We start from the raw sequence: 21,691 nt of genomic DNA on the forward strand, positions 1-21,691 counted from the left end.
ATTTTTCTACGAGAAAAAACCTATGTTCCACCAAGACTCTGGTGCAGGGAGACGCAGGTGTGGAGACGTGTGGGAGTACCCTCAAATTTTAGGGAAATTTCGAGGGCGCAAGGGGCCATCGGGGTGTGTATATATAATTCAAGTTCACATTCAATAATGAAAGCATAAATATACTAATAGTAATACATTGATCCACAAATAAAATTTAAATTCATAATTGAATTAAAGAATGACATACATTGATCCATCCTCATCATTCATTTTAATACATACATCATTCATATGACATACTCATCATTCATCAATACCATGAAACTCAATAATGAAATATTCAAATACATTGATCCATATCATTCATCATTCTATAATCTACATTTAAAAATTGAATTCATCATTCATCATTCTAGAAGAGCTCGACGCCATGCAAGAGAAAACAGCTCGAGGGCAAGAGAGCACAGCTTGACAGCGGACAATAGAGCACAGCTCGACAACGGACAAGAGAGCACAGCTCGACAACAAGCAAGAGAGCATAGATCAACGGCGGGCAAGAGAGCATTCAACAGAGCTCAACGACGAGCAAGAGAATTTGGGAAATGAATAGATAAGTTAACCTAGGTAAGTTTTAACTTTTTAATTTTTAGTTTTGTTTTATTTTTATTTATTTTGAAGTTTTGTTTTATTTTTTTTCATTTTTAAGCTTTTTAATACGTGAATTTTCAATTTTTTTATATTAAGTGTTATTAGACAAATTCAAGGAGGGGCGCCTAGAAGCACCCCTTTTGGGGAGTTACGTCCCCCACACTAGGGAAATGCACCCCCTTGCGTCTCCCCACGGCTATTAATTAACTGACATAATATTAATCATTAATATTAGTTCTATCATGGGAGAGGCGAGAGGGGTCAATTATCGGCCCGATGAAGAAATAGAGTCGAAATTCGCTTGGGGCTTAGGCAAAGCAACAAACAACCAAGAAAAAGTATTAGTTCTTTGGCAAGGACTAGAGATTGCAATATCAAGGGGGATTTGTCAACTAATAGTCTTTAGTGATTCCATGATAGTTATTCAAAAGCTCCATAAAATCAAAGATCAACTAGAAAGGGACTTGCTTCTGACGTATTTTCGAATTTGGTTGCTATTAAAATTGGCAACTAGGGCCAAACTCCATGTGGGTCATCTTATTTATGGCAGCTGATATTTTTTCTTGATTCCTCTCATTGAGAGGTGTAGGATTGATCTAACCAACATCCAATTCCGACAAGTATTAATGGAGATATGAATTTATTTGTATTTACTTGACAAATTGTCAAGTTCGGTCAGCAACTAAATGTGTGGCACACATGCCCAGCATATCATATAAATACAAGTGAGGTTGAGTCATTATTTACTCATCTCATCTCTCACACATTCTTCTCTCCTTCGCCGATTGGGTTTACACACAAGGAAGAGAAGCTCACACGTGGGAAGAAGGAAGACGCAGAAGGGCAAGGAAGGAGGACGCAGGAGGATGCAGAAGCTGTAGCAAGACGTTTTGGAAATGCCTGCACTTAGAGGCAATCTCGCTGCATTCTCCTCTCATGCTAAAAGGAGAAATAATTCTAGGGCAAATTCTAAGGGAAAGGTCGGACCGAAAGGTGAAAGGAAAGGTAGATGTTACATTTGCAACAAAATTGGCCACTATGCAAGGGAGTGCCCTGATAGAAAGGACACATCTCATCACGATGATCAAAATCACTCCCGAGGCAATTCCAACCACAATCAAAGGAAGGGCAGGTTCAATGGCAAAGGAAAGAGGAATGGCGGAAATCAAGGAAATGGTCAACCCTCCAAGAAGGCAAGAAACTCCAGGTATGAATCTAACGTTGTTAACAATAAGCAAGATGAATATTATCTACCAGTAGCTCTCTCTACCACTGCTCCCCCAGACTCACTAGAAAATTGGCTTATTGATAGTGGTGCCTCAAGGCACTTCACTGGTTACAAAGAATCTCTCTCTAATCTAATAGAGAAGGAGACCAACCTGGAAATTGTTCTTGGGGACAACTCCAAATATCCCGTAAAAGGCATAGGGAATGTCTCTCTTCAATTGAATCAGGGTAATACAATTCACTTGCAAGAAGTCCTATATGTACCTGATCTCAAAAAGAACCTGGTGTCCCTTTTGGCAATGGAAGACAAAGGCTACAAGGTGGCCTTCATCGATGGCAAGGTACGTGTATGGAAAAAGAATTTCAAAGATGCTTTCACTCTGGGGTTTCAGGTTGACTCTTTATATCATGTCGGAGAAAGTCCGTTGGGTGTCATGACTTGTGACACATCTCTTCAGTCCGAACTACGGCACCGGAGGTTTGCCCACCTTCATTATGAAGCTCTACTCGATGTGAGACAAATGGTAACCGGGATGCCCGGGTTCAAATTAGAGCAAGAAGGTGTATGTCCTGGATGTGCCCAAGGAAAGCTCAAAAGGGGACCATTCCCCTCAAGCCATAGCAAGACCTCTAATATATTGCAGTTGGTTCACTCCGACATATCTGGTATGATGCCTGTGAATTCCTTGGGAGGATATTTATATTACCTCACTTTTACAGATGATTATTCTCGCAAGGCTCGGATATACTTCTTGAAAAAGAAGGATGAAGTGTTCTCCTAGTTTCGTCACTTCAAAGCCTTGATCGAGAATCAAACCGAAAAGAAGATCAAGATCTTAAGAACTGATAATGGGACTGAGTATGAATCCAATGAGTTCCACGACTTTTGCAAAGAGGCTGGCATTAAGAGGGAGACTACAACACCATATACTTTTGAGCAGAATGGTGTGGCGAAAAGGAAGAATCATACGATTGTGGAAGTTGTCCGTGCTACGCTCCATGATCGAAGACTTCCGAAGTTTCTATGGGCCGAAGCTGCAAATACCACCGTATATGTGCAAAACCGATGCCCTCACCAAGCATTGGGTTCCAAGACTTCCGAAGAAATGTTCATTGGTAAGAATCCTGATGTATCTCATTTTAGAATTTTTGGAAGTCCTGTATATTTTCATGTGCCGAAAGAGAAAAGGAATAAATTGGCTGCATCTGGAAAGAAAGGAATCTTCGTGGGCTATAGCGAAAATACTAAGGGCTATAGAATCTATGTGGTTGGTCAAAGGGATGTTGAGATTAGCCATGATGTCACCTTTGACAAAGATATGGCTCTTAGCAAAGTTGACAATCTTCCTATACTAAGGAAATCTGGAGAAGTTGTCACCAGGAAGCCAGAAGAAAAGGAAGATGAGACGATGCCTGATGCAGAAGAACCTATGGATCCTATTGATTCCCCTCCGCAAGAACCTTCCTCTCCTAGGAAGAGGCTTTCATGGCTCAAGGGGGCACTTGATGATGCCGAAGGACACATTGCACCCAAAGGGACTTTCCGTGAAAGTAAGAAACCGGCCAGGTATCAGGGATACTTGACCAGCATGAGCACAATCATTCAAAATGAGCCTTCATCGTTCGCAGAAGCTATCAAGCATCAAGTATGGAAGGATGTTATGACTGAGGAATATGAGTCCATCATGAAGAACGATGTCTGAGATGTGGTCCCCAGACCCCAGGACAAAGCAGTTGTCACTTCAAAATGGATTTACAATATAAAGCATGGAGTTGATGGAAGTGCTGAAAAGTATAAGGCTCGTTTTGTCGCTCGTGGCTTCTCTCAGAAGGAAGGTATAGACTATGATGAGATATTTGCACCTGTTGCCTGATATACCACCATCCACTCGATCATAGCCCTTGCTACCTCGCAAGGATGGAACCTACATTAGATGGATGTCAAGACCGTGTTATTGCATGGTTCGATCAAAGAGGAAGTCTATGTGGAACAACCCGAAGGATTTGAGATTCATGATCGGGAACCTCACGTGTGCAGGTTGAAGAAAGCCCTCTATGGGCTGAAGCAAGCACCCCGAGCGTGGTATGAGAAGATTGATAGCTACTTGATGAAGTTGGGATTCATTAGGAGTGAAGCCGACCCTAACCTTTACTTTAAGTTTGAAGATGACAAACCTCTCATACTAGTGTTGTACGTTGACAACCTCTTTCTGACAGGTGCAAACCCTCTCATTCACAAATGTAAGAGGGAGTTGGCTTCTGAGTTTGAGATGAAGGACCTGGGACTGACGCACTATTTCCTAGGACTAGGAGTCTGGCATAAGCCAGGGGAGATTTTCCTATCTCAAGGAAAATATGTGGTGAAGATATTAGAGAGATTCGGTATGGTGGATTGCAAGCCCGTGACTACCCCGATGGAGCTTGACTTCAAGAAGTTAAAGTGGTAGTGTTGTCGGACCTGTTCTACAAAATACTACCAAGTATCGTCAACTCATCGGAGCATTGATGTTCTTGGTGAACTCTCATCTGAATATATGTTTTGCAGTCAACACGTTGGGTCAACATATGGTTGAGCCTCACCACACACATTGGATTGGTGCTAAGAATCTATTGAGATACCTTCGTGGCACAATCACTCATGGGTTGAGATACACTGCCGGAGATGTGAGACTACATGGATATACCAATGTTGATTGGGCAGGTAGTGTGGTGGACCGAAAGAGCACTTTCGGGCGCTGTTTTTCTTTGGGATCTGCCTCGATATCCTAGATGAGCAGGAAGCAGAAGTCAGTGGCTTTGAGCACTGCTGAGGCAGAGTACATTGTTGCAAGTATGGCCTCTTGTGAGGCGGTCTGGTTGCGGAAGCTCTTCAGTGAGTTGTTTGGATTTACATTGGATACTACCGTGATCCTGTGTGACAACCAGAGCGGGATTTGTTTATCAGAGAATCTTGTATTTCATGATCGCTCCAAGCATATCGATATCAGGTACCACTATATTCGGGATATGGTGCAGAGGGGAGCAATATGGCTTCAACATATCGGTACAGATGAGCAGGTCACCGACATTTTGACGAAGCCTCTGGGAAAGGTCAAATTCTTGACTTTCCGAGAACGACTTGGTGTTGTTGAGAGAACCTCTTATGAGGGTCGTGTATGATGCATACATTGAGCTCTGGGAGCTCCGAGGGGCTTGGGGTACTTCTTGGAGCGACATGCGACCACAGGGCGACTCACCCTCCCTTAGTGGTGCGCTATGTACAGGGTGAAAAGTTCAACCTTCCCCTGTGATACCCCATGGCGACTTAGGGACATGATGATTAGTTCTCCTGTCAAGGCATCCTACCCATGGAGTCCGGGACTCATGGGAAGTACCTCTCATCTGATCAATAAGCAGGGAAATGGGGTTAGGGACCATAGTAGTACTATAGATGGACGCATCATTGTATCTACCGTACTCCCTATGCTAGGATGACCTCCATTGATCTAGGATCAGTAAGGGTGGTATGACACACTCTTTGGGACTGACTTCGGGTCAGTGGAGGATGGTATGATACATGCTCAATCATTTCTTCTTCTTCATAGTTCAGCAGAGTAGAGCAGAGCAGAGCAGATCCGAGCAGTGCAGGGTAGTGCATTTGATGGCAGAGATAGTTCCGACGGTCAGACGAATTAGCAGATGGAGTTCTCCCTAGTTGAGAGGGAGTGTTAAAATTGGCAACTAGGGCCAAACTCCATGTGGGTCATCTTATTTATGGCAGCTGATATTTTTCCTTGATTCCTCTCGTCAAGACGTGTAGGATTGATCTAACGATCATCCGATTCCGACAAGTATTTATGGAAATATGAATTTATTTGTATTTACTTGACAAATTGTCAAGGTCGGCCAGCAACTAAATGTGTGGCACACATGCCCAACATTTCATATAAATACAAGTGAGATTGAGTCATTATTTACTCATCTCATCTCTCACACATTCTTCTCTCCTTAGCTGATTGGGTTTACACACAAGGAAGAGAAGCTCACACGTGGGAAGGAGGAGGACGCAGAAGGGCAAGGAAGGAGAACACAGAAGCTGCAGCTAGACGTTTTGGACAGCATTGACCAAGCGTTGACTTTTTAGGAGTGCAGTTTTGGTGTGGCAGCCTCTCCTAAGCAAGCCGCAATTTTTGGCACGCAAATTGAGGCAATCTGACCTCTGGTTTGACCAGCGTTGACTACCCTAGTTGGGGCAGCACATTGACTTCAATTGACTACAATTGAAATGTGTTTTTGGGGTTGCTTATGCGCTACTTCTTCTTGCTGTTGGAGGACTAGATGACTAAGAAATTGACCAATCATATTGAAGGGCAATTTCATCTTGTTTGACCAGGTTTGACTTTGCTGGTTAGGGTTTGCTGCTGTTGTCATAAAATTACAGATTTATTTATTTGTACTATTTCTCTCTGCTGAATTATTGAAGACTAAAGAAGAATTGATCAAAGGGTTTCCCCACATTGGGGTTTGTCCCTGGCTAGCCACCACATCTGGTGTCTCTTGTCTTGGCTTGTTTTCTATCGATCTATTAATGTTCTATCAGCGTTTTACTTTATGTTTATGTGATTGTTAAATAGTGGCTAATAAGAAGAAATCAAAGTAAAGTGCACTAAGCATAGAACATACCATAAATTAACAGTTGCAAATCCAGAAGTTTGGAACCATTGTTTTCTAACATATCGAAAGGCAGAACAATCAATGTGCTGAGGAACAAGCCAACCAAGGGAGTAACTCTAGCACAAGGGATAATACTTCAGGACCAAGGAGATCCAAATTTTTTTCATATCCCATGATTAGTGAATTAAATATGAAAAGGATCAATATGCACCAAATAAACTCCTTCAAGGGTTCGATTAGATCGAAATCAAGGCTTGTCAGGCCACTTAATGATAGCACTAATCCCATTATTATGAAGAGACTTTACGGCCTGCCATATTACGCGTTGGATCGCGTTGGTAGATCAACTAGCTAGAAGAACGAGGCAATTAATGCCATGCTTGTGGACAGGTGGAGTATTATCTCATGCACATTTATATTCAGCATGAAGGAAGAGCAGGTTGGTGCATCACGAGCTCTAGAGTTGTTAATCCTACATCAGTCTGGTAGCAGGGAGAAGAATTTAGCGACGGAAATTCGGGTCAAAGAGTACTCAGGGATGGGAGAGTGAAATCGAATGCAATGAGTATGATGTTGGAGTGGGAAGAGCCTGAGTAAATGGTTATAAGTGGTGTCTATTGGTAATGGAATTACTGTTAGTATGTGTTAGATTTTGAGCCCCCTCAAACATAGCAAATTCAAGTAGGGAGGGTCCCGGAGAGGACATTAAGGAACAGTTGGTGTCAATTATGGCAGATCTCTCGACTCTCGTCGCCAATATAGAAGAACAAGTGGTTGGGAACCCAGATCCCATTTGCTCTGGCAACAAGGAAATTGGAGGAGCTGCAAGCGGATGTGGGCCATCTCTAGCAGACCATGGATAATCTGGCAACAAAGGTGTACAATTTGACTCTAAAGGTGGATGGTATTGAGCTAATGATCGAATCGGTGACTTTGGGTATCCTCAAGGAAGTATATGGGATCACTGAGAATTCTCCTCTTGGAGCGCAAGCAGCAATACAGCTCGATAAGCCCCTGGAACAAGACATGGTTACAACTATCCCTTAACAGATGGAAGCTGGACAAGATGGAAGCCCCAAAGCTGATAAGGGCGGCAACAGTTAGCTAAAAATGTTTTTTTAAATGTTTTGTAAGTTTACTGAATATCATGGAGTCTTTTGGAGGCTCTACAAAATAAATGTAGTAAGTGTTATAGCTAGAAAAAGGCAGGGTAGAAATAGGTTGTTTTTTGAATAATTTTGGAATGCTACAGAAGAAGATCAATCTCTAAATGTATGGGCACTGGCCCGTTTTCCAGTTGGATTAATATAAAATACCTGTTTCTTATATATATATATATATATATATATATTAGTCCTATCATATATGTTTTATATAACATTAACAAATACAATATATATTTGATAAATATATCAATTATTAACACTAATTATTACTATTATTAATATTAATGTAAATAATGCATGATATATACTAATATTAATAAATACTAATTACTATTATTAATACCAATATTAATTAACATTATTAATATTAATATTCCTTGTTTTAGATATATATATATATATATATATATATATATTCCTCCATATTTTAAGGTTTTTATGCATCGGTTTTTTACCTAACACATCTCCATTTCCTATATATTACTAATTGGCATGATCAAAAAAAATTCAACATTCTCATCCTGATGATGAACCTCATAAGCAGGTTCAAAACGTCGATAATTCAAAAATCTCATATGATGAATCCGGAAGCAAATTCTCAACAAAACTCAGAACGCAAAACCCTCAAATCTATAAAGCCCCAAGATAATCAAGATCAAATAGAGAACTTCACCTAATGAAAGAAAAAGTTTAGAGAGCATGAACAAGGAATACAAACACAATTTTGCATGGTTATACAATGAACTTAAGGCATATAAAAGTGACATTATTCAACATACAAATCCCCTAAAGTAAGTAGCAAAGCCTTCTAGGCAAAAGTCGAGAAACATTAACTCGAACTTGGCCCTATTCATTTAAAAGGAGCTAGAAAAGATGTTGACTACAAAGATTATAATACCCACCAAACATTTATCTTGGGCTAAAAACTAGGTAGTTGTAAGGAAGAAGAATATGTGGATTTCATAAACTTGAACCAATTGTCCCTCGAAGGCAATTACTCTCTCCCAAATATGGAACAATTGTTGTAAAGAGTTACAAGTGTTGGAACGTTTTCAATACTTGATGGCTTCTCAGGGTATAATCAAGTGCTTGTTCAAAAAATATCCACACAAGGCTTCCCTTACCATGCCATGGGAAACATTTGTAATGCTTGTTAGAATTTCCTGAACCCAACGCCTGGTATTCGGCTCTCAACAATTATTAACTGAACAAATACATGGCTAAATTCCTAACCAAAAATATTTAGCAATAGCAAAAATTACTCGATCTGAATCACATACACATAACCAAATTTCTGCCCAATCAACAATTCTTCATTAATAAAGTAATCACAAAACTTACTTGGGTTCCCATACTAGGGATAACGGCCCAACTGAAAAAATATAAAACTGATCACCAACCTCACTACACTCTCTCAGACCCAACACATGCTCACTAAGAAGCCTTTCTCAATCGTGTGTCGCTATTGTGCCTTAGCTCCTCACTTTAGGCTCAATATATAAATTAACTAAGCTAAGATTGACAAACAAAATTAGCTCGTCAAGTTAACTAAATATAAGTGACATTACTTTAGTTAACTACCCTATCTTAAGCTTTATCTACTTTAACTCAAGTACAAGTCATAAATTTAGCTTGTCTTACATGCATGTCACATGTAATACATCAACATGTGTGCAGCTCACTTGCACACTCTACATGTTGAATGCAAGCTCTTGATGAGGCAAATCAAGGTCCTTCTAGTTAAGACACAAGACTAGAAGCACCTTTTGTGCTACAAAGCTCAACTCTCCAAGCCCATCTCAAGATATGTAGTTGCTCCCTCTAACACTAAAGTCGGTCCTGCTACCTGAGCTAAGAACCTGTCACATCCAACCATGCTCCTAGGATCCTGTTCCTGATCATCCATCAATGTCATATCATACCAGCTAAGGCTCCTGGCAATACCTAAAGATTCACTCTTCCTTGCCACCTGCTCCCTCTTGGCTACTGACACTGATCCTGTATCCAAGATCCCCTTGGATATACCCACAAGTTGTCCCAACAACCTATATGACTATCCCTGTTTGATGCCAAGCACTACAATTGCATCCAAGGTCACTCCCTTTGAATATAGAAGCATATGTCCATCTCAAAACAAAACTCTAAATGTAGAATCCTCCAAGGCTGATACTGAGAATAAGTGTACCATCAACCCTGGAACAAACAACATCCCTGTCACCTCCAAAAATCCTCCTAACTCTAGCTGGAATCTGACACATCCAACCCCCTTCACTACACGTGTGGTGCTAGCTACACAACTCACACGGTAGTCTGAGTCTATCTCGAAAACACTGCGGAACACTAAACTCATCCATGTCATGTGATTGGACACTCTACTATCCACTAGCCATAACCCACTATCCTCGTACACAATAGTACTACTGTCAAAAACACAGGAAACTAAAGAAAATTCCTTCTCAAATTTCTCCGTAAAGTCATCAATCTTAGTTGACGTTGATGCAACCACTTCATCCTCCTCCTTCTTCTTGTGTGGACACTAGCTCGCATAGTGACCAATCTTAAGACACTCAAAGCACTTCACTTTGCCCATGTCCTTCACGGAAGCAGATCCCCCACTTCCCTTTACTTTACCTTTGCCCTTTCTAGCAAGAGCAAAATTCTCCTCATCATCCTTGCAATCATGTTGGCAAATAGTTTTGGAACGTCTCCTTGTCTCCTCTTTTACAAAGTCATCCCACAATTTATCCCAACTAGGAAAATTCTATCGTGCGACAATCCCATCAACAAAGGCATCCCACTTCAGAGGAAAGCCACTAAAGGCTAATCTAACCAACTCTTCATTGTCAATAGTTTCCCCCACTACTGCCAAATCATCTCTAATCTAAGTGATCCTGATTAGGCATGATGCAACTATGTCAGTTTCAGACATCTTGGCGTTTCTTAGTTTCTCCTTCAACACCATCTTCCTGTTTTGGTTTGTACTCTGGTACAACTTGGTTAAGGATGGCCACATCTCATAGGCATATTTCTTCCTCGTCACATGAGGTATAACATCGTCTCTAATGGAGTCCAGGGTTATTCTCTTGCCCTTCACATTTATCTTATTAAACACAGCCAACTGAGTAGGATCTTTAGGAATTGGGACAATCTTTTCCACGATGCCCCACAACTCCTAGTCCTCAAATAACAAAACAATCCAATCCTTCCACATTCTAAAATTTCCTGCCCCATCCAACTTGTCCTCGTAACATAGTCCAGTAGCCATCTCTGTCAAACCAACCAACAATTAACTTTTTCACTTTCTACCTGTTGGACACCTAATCCTCTAAGGGTTGGTGTAGAAGCTGAACAGTCAAAGGGAGTCCAAGAGACCACTTGGAATATGAAACCAAGGGTAACTAGACTTGTATAAATATGTATCATTGTGAATAATAATGCATTCAAGGTTGATCCTTCATATCTTTTGTCTTCGCCATAGTTGTGTTTAACATGGTATCGGAGTTGGTTGGTCAGACCTAGCCCTTTGTCACTCAGATCTGACATTCTGGACCCTTTTCAGTTATTTTTGAGTTGGGCTCTCTCCATACAATCTGCCTACAAAAGTGTTGTGAGCTCGATTATCTTTAGGTACCATCTGCTGGTTTTCTTTGCGGCATCAAAGAGAGCATAAACGCTCCTTCTTGCTCAAACCTACCATCCCTGATATGTGTGACAATCAATACCCCATTTTTGCCCGAACTATAACTCCAATGTAACTCCTTTGATATTTCTATTGCCCCAACAGACTGCATACAGCATTGAAAATATTCAGAAACGTCTCTGCAACGAATTATCTTTCCAGTCTGTCCACATAGAGACCCGTTATCTTTCTCAGCGCTGAATTGAAGACAATATGATTGTTGAACTTCGTTGAATTGGTTTGTAGGACTGTGATACTCCTATGTTGAATAGAGCATGACTCTCTGCGTTAATTAACTCTAGTATGTGCAACGTTAGGCCTGTTCCGCATCTCTATCATCTACGAGCTTTGTGGTGAGTTGTAGTCGGGTATTTGATCAACCCCAAGTACTAAAAGATTTGCATTCCCCAAGGACGCTTGTGAAATAATGAAATTTCAAGTATAATGCTATTTTAAAAAAAATGAGATTTACTGCAAAATGCTTGAAATGTGCATTGTTTACGACTGGTGCAAATGTAATAAGTGTTATAAGTATTCTTAGCAAGATAGGATTGAACAAGGATGAAATTGGGTTAAGTTTTTCGAAACTTCCATCTCTGTTGAAGCGCGATGTTGTGCAACTCATGAAGGTAATGCATTTGCTACTAGAACTTGGTGGCCACAAAGAACAACTCTGTAGCGTTTGTATTCAGTGCCTTGCATTACTTGAACGCAATTTAGATCAAATCCACAACGTGCTTGTAAATTTGCAGTCCGCTCGTCTGACAAAGGAGGAGGTCTTGAGTGTTTTACACACAAAACCACAGGTTTTAAGATATCTAGAGTATCAGGTAAAATTAAGTGTCAATTGCTTACTAAAGCTTGGTGTTCCAAAGGAAGATCTCTGTAGGATTTTAAAGAAGGTTCCTAGATTATTTTCTCCCGTAATATAGGAGAACCTTCAAATTCGTTTAAATTTTTTGGTTAGAATTGGTTTATTCAAGGTTTTCAGGATATATATTGGCCTTGGACGCCTAGAAAAGTCTTTGTTTTGTTTACGGATGTGCCACTGATGGGGTTAAGATTTATACTTTAGCCAATGCAAATGTGGCTAAAGAAAGACAGCGTGATGCCCATCAAAGCGTCGAAGAATTTCAAACTTTTGAAATTCTCAAGAGCGTGTTGTTCATCAATTTCTTGCTTGGTTCATCTCCTTCTTTTATGTGTTGATTAGAATCTCATCATATGTGTGTTGGTCCATTTATATGACTCTATTGTTGGTTCAAATATGAGCTGAATTATATGGGTAAACTTTGAGCTATATGGTTGCACCAGCGTTGTTGTCTTTATGGATAAAAATAGAGTTGTTGTTGGTGTAAAACAGTTCTTTATGGAGGAGAGAAATCATTAGTATTGTCCTCCTTAAAGGGTTATTGCACACTAGTTGTTTGCTACACATTTACAGAGAATATTTTGCAGTGACATTTTATTGTGAGTGGGTGTTGTTTCTTCTCTACAGGTTCATAGTTGTGATCATTTTTTGACTATGAAGAAAATGGCTAAAATTGACACTTTATTAGAGTTATTGAGAACTCTAATCATGTCTACTGTTGAAAGTACAATGAAAATCAACAAAGACTATCTCTCTGGAATTCAGACCTGTCTACAATATGCACAAGACAAAATCGAGTTTTTGCAACTCGAAACTCAATTCCAACAAGAAGAACTACAACAGAATAAGCATCATTATGAGCATATTTTTTTTCAGAACATTGAGATAGACTCCCATCAGTTGCCAAAAAGTGGTCAAATCAGTAAAATTGAGGTTGACTCCCATCATGTGCCCATTTCAGGAGCAAATTTGAATGCAGAAGCAGAAATTCATCATACACTTCCCAAGCCCATCATCAGACCTTGGGAAGAGCTTGTCAATAACGGAAATACAACCGATCTTGGATATGACAAGGATGTGTCCTTTCATATTCTAGATAACTCAAAGCCCATCCAATTTCAAAGTGTTGGATTTCTTTATGGCAATTCATCTTCAGCTATTCTAGATCATGCTCCTCTTCCACAGCAACCACAACAAAATGTTAAATGCCAACATTGTGACAGAGTTGGCCATATGAAAGATCATTGTTTTGATCTTCATCCATGTGGCCAGGGGGGCATTTCGTCCTAGTTCAGGCCTAAAACACTAAAATGCATTCCATACAGACCTGAAACGCATTCCAGGTTGTATGGGTGCATTTCCCGAGGCTAAAATGCAGCCCATGTGGCCTTAAACACATTTCAGGCCTGTATGGGCGTGTTTCCGCTCCAAAAAAAACATTTTTTCGATTCTTTTTCTTTTCCTCTTTTAACTTTTTTATTTTGCGATTAAATTAATTTGTGGATGCTTACAGATGCCCGGAATATTGAGGAACAGGAGCTTAGATGTAGAGTTGGCCCATCATCTTCTTTCGCTCCACCATCCACTGTTGAACATGCTTCTTCTTCTATTTTTGACGAGAATTATGATGATGAGGATGAAGACTTTATTCTTTATTGTTTACTAGATTGAGCTCATGTTTTATTTCTATATATGTTCATTGTCCACAGTTTGATACTTGTTGATGTAGCATTGTACTTGCAACCTCATATATAAAGATTGGTTTTGGATATATATATATATATATATATATATATATATATATATAGATATATACGAGCCTCATTTATCAAGGTTTTTTGGATATTACTACTTTCATTATGTGATCATTCATGAGCATATGTGATGTTAGTATGTTTTATCATCATGTATAATTGATAGACTTATAGTTTATGCAATAACATTGGACAATATAATCATAATGTAATAACGTATCATGTATGATTTATGATTGCACATAACATTTCTTGGATGTCCTAACACACACACACACACACACACACATATATATATCGTGTTTCCCCATTTCCAAAATTTGGGGATCATGTTTCGTACCCATACCCATTTCCCTGTATCGTGCAACTTAGCCTCAAATTTTTTGAATCGTTTCTTTTGTTTTGACTCAAAAAATTTTGCTAGTAAGAAACTTCCTCGGCCAAAAAAAAAATCGTCGCCTTAAAAAGAAAAGTCGTTCATATGATCCAAGCCAACCTGGCTCCAACGATCCGATACAAACCCTGACCTGTAATTTCGAGATCAATTCAAAGTTTTGGCTTCAATACCATGTTAGAATTTCCCGAACCCAGCGCCTGGTATTCGATTTCCAACAATTATTAATTGAATGAATACACGGCTAAATTCCTAACAAAAACTATTTAGCGGAAGCGAAATTACTTGATATGAATCACATACGCGTAAACAGATTTCTACCCAATCAACATTTTTTCATTAATGAATTAATCACGAAACTTACTTGGGCTCCCATACCAGGGATAATAGCCCAACTGAGAAAATACAAAACTGATCCCCAGCCTCACTACACTCTCTTAAACCCAGCACACACTCACTAAGAAGTCTCTCAATCTTGTGTTGATATTGTGCCTTAGCTCCTCACTTTAGGCTCAATTTATAATTTTACTAAGCTAAGATTGACAGCGAAAATTAGCTCGTCAAGTTAATTGAAGATAAGTGACATTACTTTAGTTAACTATCCTATCTTTAGCTTGCTCTACTTTCATTATGTGATCATTCATGAGCATATGTGATGTCAGTATGTTTTATCATCATGTATAATTGATAGACTTATAGTTTATGCAATAACATTGAACAATAAAATCATAATGTAATAATGTATCATGTATGATTTATGATTGCACATAACATTTCTTAAATGTCCTAACACACACACACACATATATATATTGTGTTTCCCCATTTCCAAAATTTGAGAGATCATGTTTCGTACCCGTACCTATTTCCCAATATCGTGCAACTTAGCCTTAAATTTTTTGAATCGTTTCTTTTGTTTTGACTCAAAAAAATTTGCTAGTAAGAAACTTCCTCGGCCGAAAAAAAAAAAAAATCGTCGCATTAAAAAAAAAAGTCGTTCTTATGATCCAAGCCAACCTGGCTCCAACGATCCGATACAAACCCTGACCTGTAATTTCGAGATCAATTCAAAGTTTCGGCTCCGATACCATGTTAGAATTTCCCGAACCCAACACCTGGTATTCGGTTTCCAAAATTATTAACTAAATGAATACACTGCTAAATTCCTAACAAAAACTATTTAGCGGAAGCAAAATTACTTGATATGAATCACATAAGCGTAAACATATTTCTACCCAATCAACAGTTTTTCATTAATGAATTAATCACGAAACTTACTTGGACTCCCGTACCAGGGATAATGGCCCAACTGAGAAAATACAAAACTGATCACCAACCTCACTACACTCTCTCAAACCTAGCACACACTCACTAAGAATTCTCTCAATCTTGTGTTAATGTTGTACCTTAGCTCCTCACTTTAGGCTCAATTTATAATTTTATTAAGCTCAGATTGACAGCCAAAATTAGCTCGTCAAGTTAACTGAAGATAAGTGACATTACTTTAGTTAACTATCCTATCTTTAGCTCGCTCTACTTTAACTCAAGTACAAGTCATAAATTTAGCTTTCCTTACATGCACATCTCATGCATGTCACACGTAACACATCAATATGTGTGCAACTCACTTGCACACTCTACATGTCGAATGCAAGCTCCTAACGAGGCAAATCAAGGTCCTTCTCATCAAGACACAAGATTAGAAGTACCTTCCAAGCTACAAAGTTCAACAATGCTTTGTACTATTAATAAGTAATAAATACTACACAAAGAAAATAAATAAAGGATATTGAAATGAGATAGATAATAATAATTAAAGTAAAAGACATAAATAAATGCCCCGATGGGCGTGACAGAAATGGAGAGCATAGGGATTAATGTGGGTGCCTGCCACCCCATCGCCCCAGTTGTCATTTAATGAGGGCAGTGTGGCACCCACCCACCATGCAAGCATGTGCAAAGGGCATTCATTTAGGTGATTTCAAAATGGTCTTCCGCATTCGAACTTGGTTCAATCTGGGAGAGGAAGGGTTATAGCGCCCTGTCAACGAGCCTAGGTGTGTTGAAGAGGGCATGTGACGTGTTGTGATGAGTGGCAAGCCTGTTTGTACAGTACAGGAGGCTGAGCTGCAGAGTGAACAACCTGAGACCAACTTCTTGTTGAGAGAGTGCACACTCATTCTGGTAGATGGAGTGGAGCAGGAAGGTGACAAGTTGAGCTTGTGGTTGGGTGTTTGGGACCCTAGAATTCACAGTCCTTAGGAGTGTTCAACTAGCGAGGGACAAGAAATTAGATCGCAATCTACTGCAAGCAATTCGCTCACTCATCAACCAGTCATGTCTCTAGTTTTATTAGCTCGATGAAAGGTAAGGGGCTTTAATCTCTCCTTTGGATTGTTATTTTCTATTAGCAAGCTCCCCAGGAGCATCAATCGCTCTCTAAAACCTTGGTTGTTGTCTGGGAATGGTAATTGCGCTCAAGCTTATTTCATTGCTTGATTTTTTGAGTCTCTTAAGGTTAAGTGTTGGTTCGAGGTGTCCTCCTAGAGGGGTCTGAGGCACCTTGCTTGTCTGGTAGTCTGTGTGCAAAGTTGGGATTTATGTTGCATTAGCGTTGTTACTTCTAGTGAGGGGGGAAGAACCTCTTAGAGCACTTCCGCGCATGCTAGCAACTCGGGGGGGTTGTTACCTGGGTCGGTGTATATGTCTTGTAGGACTCGTGAGATTGGTCTGTGGAGGTGTTTATGTTCCCTCTACTGTTGGTACAGGGTAGTCCAGTTACGTTGGAAGGTGGTGTGGCCAAAAGTACTCTCCCTCATATGGTCGCAACCTCGTGTTTTTCTGGGGTTATGTGCGGCCAGGAAGTCGTTGTAGTGGGTATTCACCTTTGCAAGTGCGCTTAGATGCCAAGGTTGTCATGTCATGGCAGCGCGATCAAGTGAGGAGAGGAATGGGGGATCGAGCTCAACGCAGTAGGCAACATTTGGGGGACCCCAACTTTGGGAAGGCGGTGGACCCTCCTCCCCAAGCACCTGGTCGTGAACCTCAACCCCCCTCTCTCGAGTCCATTGATAATCAATTATGCCAGATTACTCGACTCTTGGAGTAGCTTAACAGGGACTCCTGTGAGAACCATAATGCAGTTATCAATCGTATGAATGGGCTTCAGGATAATCATTGGCAGTTGCACAACATATTAGTCATTGTTCAAAGAGGACAATAGCGGATCCAAGAGAAGTTAGACTGGCTTGAAGGTAGAATTACACATATGGAATCTCATGTACACTATGACTACAAGCCTCCACCATCTCCTAGTTCAGGGCCCGACCATCTTGCTCCTGTTACTTCTTCGGATGTTTGAATGATTGTTGGTTGTATTTTGATTCTGTCTATTTTTTGGTATTATCTACCTATCAAGTTCTGGATTCTAAGGTTGTTTAAGCAATTAGTGTCATGTCTGGGGATATATCTAATGGCCAATAAATTTAGTAAGAGAGAGGCCTCTAGACTTTTGAGATTTTGTAACCAAAGATGTTATCTTTTTTATTAATGGAATGATTTGAATTACAAAAAAAAGGATATAAATAAATAATAACAAGAGAATAGTAACTAGTAGTCTTAATATAGCAACTAGTTTATTAATAAAGAAAAAAATGAAAGATAAATTAATGGAAAAGCTAAATCGAGAAAGGTTAAAAATTTGTATGATGACAAGTGGAACCTATGCGTAGAGCTTTTTGCATGGATGGACATGAATAACTCTACTTGATGGATAAGGAGAAAGGAGTGAGATATCTTTTGCTTGGGCAATCTTGATATGAGAAAATTAGAAGTGAACATTGGTAATCGATTGAGGTTTGTTAGGCTCACAAGCATAATGAGGACGGTCATCCCCCACACGGTTGTGATTACTGATTGCAGCTCAGCCACTGGCAGAGGGTGTTCAATTGAGCTTCATCAACACAAACTATAAGGTAGCTGATCTCTTCAACTTTTAGGTATGGTTCTATAACCTATTCCTCAAGGTTATTAAGCTTTGAAAGAAAGAAATGATAGTGATGTTGCTGAGTTTTATTCTTGTTAATTTTGATCGTTTAAAGTATTATAAGCGGTATCAGAACTGCAACTCTAACTCTTAAAGCCTTTGGGCTTTTCCAAGGTCGAGGTGGAAATAATTGCAAAGATAATTGTTACATTCAGAAATCTGATAGGGCTATTATTCTTGGAAGATTTATTAGAACATGACAACACCTCCGGTAGCTCCTTCCCAACCTAACATGATTGTTTGCCATATCTCTATTAACATGGGCCACTACCAGTCACCTTTTGTTTTGATATGATTTGCAATTCAGTTGCTGATTGTTCTATTCATAGAACTATTCTTTGATCGTTATTATAAGTAAATAAATAAAACGACTAATTGGTGAAAATCATAAACCACACAATAACTTAGAGCAAAGGGGAGGAATCTTATCAATGGAGTCATCCATTCCCCATTTTATCGTCGTGTGATCCTTATATTCTGTGTTTCTATCACCACTTCCTTCTATTCTCTGTGTTATTGAGCCCGTGGCCGAGGCCTTACCCACATACCCCAAGTCCTCTGTCCAACATTTCCAGCCCCCAATACCTGACTGTGTCACCTTCCCCGGTGAGGTAGAGTCCAAGAGTTTTTTCCGCAGGCCATTCCCCCCTACGTGCCTGGCCAAGCACATATAGTCTTACCTTGCAAAGAGACAAGGCACCCCCAAGCCCAAGGACGGTCCCATACAGGAGGAAAGCATCAAGAATGACAGGCCCCTCGATAAAAGCTTCAGTTACGGCAAGACGTTTGCTTCTAAACATGAATTGGAACACAACGATTTTTATTTGCCTATATGAACCCGGAATATATACCCGAATCTCTATACAACTTAAGTGATTTTGTTAAAACCCAACCACAGAATGATAAAAGAAAATGAATGCTGAGAACAGAACCCACTTGTCTTAAAATTCAATAACTCGGGCCCTCGACAGATTTGCGCGCCCATGTAAGTTCCCCCTGCCCACTAAGCGAACTTCCATAAATAATTAGCACCAAATTGAGTTGAAAGTGTTCATTCCACAACAAGTATTTAAAATAAATTTTGGTCACAAATCCTAGAGAAAGGAGGTTCTGGGTGGTTGTAAAAGTGTCCTCTGTTTTCTTCGTTTTTCCTTATATCATAATTTTGTTCCCTTGTCTATCGCTGGTTCTCCTCTCCCGTATCTTGTGCATCCTTTGTAGGATTCTTCAAAAATCTATCGATTGTCTAATGATATGCATGTAAATATTAAAAAAAAGTGAGAGAAAATGATTATTAAACCCCCAAAATATAAAATATTATTGGCCCTGCATAGCCAATCTGCCTATGATTTAAACGCTTACGCAGACATGAAAATGATGCACATCAAAATTTCCTAAACTGGAAGTGTTCTGTTGTTGATTAAACCCCAAAAATCAAAGGAACTCACTCCATAGAAGTGGGAATATTTTTTTTGAAAGAAAAAATGGATTTACATTGTATTAAATAACAATCAATATTTGTTACGACTCTGTTGGTAGTAAAACAATTCAGAGAAAGAAAGTCATGGACACCCTGAAACCCTTGCCTCATGACCTGCGATCATTATTGATGGAATCTACCCTAATTCGTTGTTCGTAATGAGTGTTTCCAATTTCTCTCATCTCCCTGAACCTATTGCCATTAAAGTGCCATTAAAGGAATGGCAATCTAGCTGCGTTACGATTGATCTGCAGAAGTTGAGCAAAGCATAAAAAACAAAGGAACTAGAAACAGCATAATCTCACCTTTAAAATCCCTGAAATACAAACGCCAGGGTTGCTTGTATGCTTTTTGTCAAAATCGGCTCAACTGCCATTTCTTTGGCCGCCGCTATTGCCGCTTTGAGTCGCTGTCCGTTCAGCCTCTTACCGCCTTCCACTTAATGGACTGGTTGGAGTAAGTCATTGCCCGGAGAGTGATACATTGTAATGTTTAACATTTCAATTCAAATTATATTTAAAAGAAATTATTAAATAAATTAAATTAAATTAAAAGATTAATATAATATAATTTAAATATTTTATAGGGCTTGGAGTATGTTTTAAAATTGTTTTTGTTTGGTTAAGAGTTCGTTTTCTTCAAATGTAAGGAAACGGGTTAACGGCCCAAGACCAGAGGCATCTCACAAGAGTGAAAGCATGTCCCCTTACAGACCACCAACGGGTTATTTCAGGTGGTGTGGTTTTTCTTGAATAACGGTGATGAGTCAGTGTCCATTCGCACTTCGCAGCTAGAGATGGTTCTCCTCAGTGTTAGTTTGACAACCTAGTTATGATAGATTTTCCAACCATGAAAAAAAAAAAAGAGAAGAAGAAGAAGATATATATATATATATATTTTGGTTAAAATAAAATAATCTTATACAAATAAAATAATAATAAAAATAAAAATAGTCAATGATATTGAGAACTTGCGGTATTCATGTGGAATATAGAAGAAGAAGGAATAAATTATTGTAACGTCCACGAGGCTAAAGATAGCCTATGGGACAGATTGCTTCTTCATCTGCTTGATATATTCGACCCTTTTTTTGTGAAGCTTCACAATAAATGCTCCCAGCTTCTCGACAAACCCTTCGCTAAATAGATTATCCCAAGAGCTAGCTACCAGCATATCTGCATAACTTTTCCTGTTGTCTTTGAAGGCCTCACATTCTAAAATGAAATGTTTTTCTATTTCCACTTTTCCGGAAGAACAAAAAATGCATACCCTTTCCTCCCACACTTCCTTTGGCCTTTTCCACCGCCCTGTTTCACAACGAAGTTGATGAGAATTAGTCCTTAACTAAGCAATAAGAATTTTGGCTCTCCAAGAGATATTGGCCTCTATGTATGCTTTTAGTTGATGATTATGAGTGGGATTAAACACTTCAATATAGTAATTTTTCTTTCTTCCTAGCTCCTTATCCCAAGTGCATTTGTGGAACTTTTCCATAACAAAAGCGTTTATCTCTTTGTTGTTTATGGGACACACGTTCAAGCAAATACTCCATTTACTAAACCATTTGTTATTTCGCTGCATCCAAGTTTGTTTGCTCTTGCACAATCTATATTTAAAGACAACCTTAGGCCATCTACCCTCTTCCATTTGCTCCATTTTTTTTAAATACCTTATGACTTGCACCATAGCAATTGCTTCAATAGGAGCAGTCTTTGTTTCACTTAACAAGATATCATAAGGAACTGCACTTTTAATCTTAAATTTGTTTGTAATCAAATGCTTC

At 39.4% G+C, this 21,691-nt stretch overlaps 1 protein-coding gene across 1 annotated transcript in view; it reads right to left on the reverse strand.

The window, feature by feature from the left end:
- The window catches only part of CCMH (cytochrome c biogenesis protein family), a 145,702-nt gene extending 125,322 nt beyond the window's left edge, over positions 1–20,380 (reverse strand). The window contains exon 1 of the mRNA XM_089377511.1: positions 20,214–20,380. The gene's annotated coding sequence lies outside the window, so the exon portion shown is untranslated. The remainder of the gene's footprint in view (positions 1–20,213) is intronic.
- Positions 20,381–21,691: the final 1,311 nt, after the last annotated feature.

Source organism: Pinus tabuliformis, chromosome J (assembly GCF_031772625.1).
Source record: "Pinus tabuliformis cultivar Carrire ecotype Pingquan chromosome J, CPIR1, whole genome shotgun sequence".
NCBI lineage: Eukaryota > Viridiplantae > Streptophyta > Pinopsida > Pinales > Pinaceae > Pinus > Pinus tabuliformis.